The sequence below is a fragment of the Elephantulus edwardii genome, unplaced genomic scaffold, assembly GCF_000299155.1.
Source record: "Elephantulus edwardii isolate Elephantulus edwardi_28Jun2011 unplaced genomic scaffold, EleEdw1.0 scaffold00436, whole genome shotgun sequence".
Lineage (NCBI taxonomy): Eukaryota > Metazoa > Chordata > Mammalia > Macroscelidea > Macroscelididae > Elephantulus > Elephantulus edwardii.
This window is the reverse complement of record NW_006400186.1, coordinates 700,924-702,380: the sequence shown is the minus strand read 5'-3', so window position 1 is coordinate 702,380 and position 1,457 is coordinate 700,924.

The window sequence follows — 1,457 nt, the reverse complement described above, 5'->3', positions numbered from 1 at the left end:
CTCAAACCTGTTCCTGAGATGATTCTGAAATTCAGGTGGTATGAAATTAAAGTCATATTTTGGTTCCTGTGTGTTCGGTTTAATTTTTCTCAGCTTCAGCTTGAACTTGCAATTTTGTATAATCATTTCTACATTGGCAAAACCAACTTATTCACATCACATATATTTTTAAATATGTGTGTGTGTGTGTGTGTGTGTGTGTGTAAAGTCAAATCAGATCTGACTGGTACAGGAGGAGACTGTCCCTCCTTCTCCAGTAGAGCATCTGGTGGACTCGAAACCCGTGCCTCTGGGATTGCAATGCAACTTCCTGCTGCTCGGTCACCAGAGCTCCCCAGGACATATGTTTTAAATAAAACATAAAAAGTGACTACAAATGTGGTCCTCATTGGATGGAATACACAGGAATGAAATTTACTACATCTGTGGAAGGAATCAACAGAGAAGCTCAGTATCATCAGTGAGGAAAATGCTAGCAGCTAACTGTGAAAGAGATGATCAATTGCTCATACTGATCTGAATTGAAGCTGAAAAAAATAGCATATCACAAAAAGCATATCACAAGAGTCAAAATACAATTTCGAGTGTATTACCTAGATTTTGAGATGATCTCAAGAATAGATTTGACACATTGAACACTAATGAAAGACTAAGTGGGTTGTGGAATTTTATCATACATAGTCAAAGCAAAAGGACATTGAAAAGACAGGAAAGAAAAAAGATAAAAAAATGGATATTAGAAGATACTAGATATTGGACAGTAGAAAAGCTAAAGTGAATGGAAGAAATGATGGCATAAGAGGGCTGAGCTGGAAGTAGAGTTTAGTGAATAAAATGGGAATTTCATTAGAATTTAATGGGAACACAATTGTGCAAATGGGAATATGTCCATAGGTTATTATTGTTGTTATGTGCCATTAAGTAGCCAACAACTCAGAGTGACGCTATGTGCAACAGCTCTGAAGCCTGCCCAGTCCCACTGACTCCAACACACCTACCCAGTTACTTTATCAACCCATCTTCTCTGGGGTCTCCCTCCACCCTTCTGAGCATGGTGTCCTTCTCCAAGCATCAGTCCCTCCTGGCCACATGCCCAAAATATGCGAAACAGAGCTTCAAAATCCTAGCCTCCAAGGATAAACTTGGTTTATTTGTTTTCTTGGCAGTTCATGGTATGTTCAAGACTCTTTCCCAGGACCAGAGCTCAAAGGCATTGGTTCTTCTTCTGTCATCCTTAGTCATTGTCCAGCTCTCTGATTTATAACACGTAATTGCAGAGACCATGGCCTAGATCAAGTGCATATTAGTTTCTAGCCTGTTGTAGCTTCTAAATACTCTTTTTTTAATTATTAAATTTTATTAGTTTTAATGAACATTTACAGGGATTTGGGGTTTTCATTCCTTCATTGCTGCACCATTCTCTCTACCCTCCTCCCCAGTTTGTTCTTCTTCCCCCG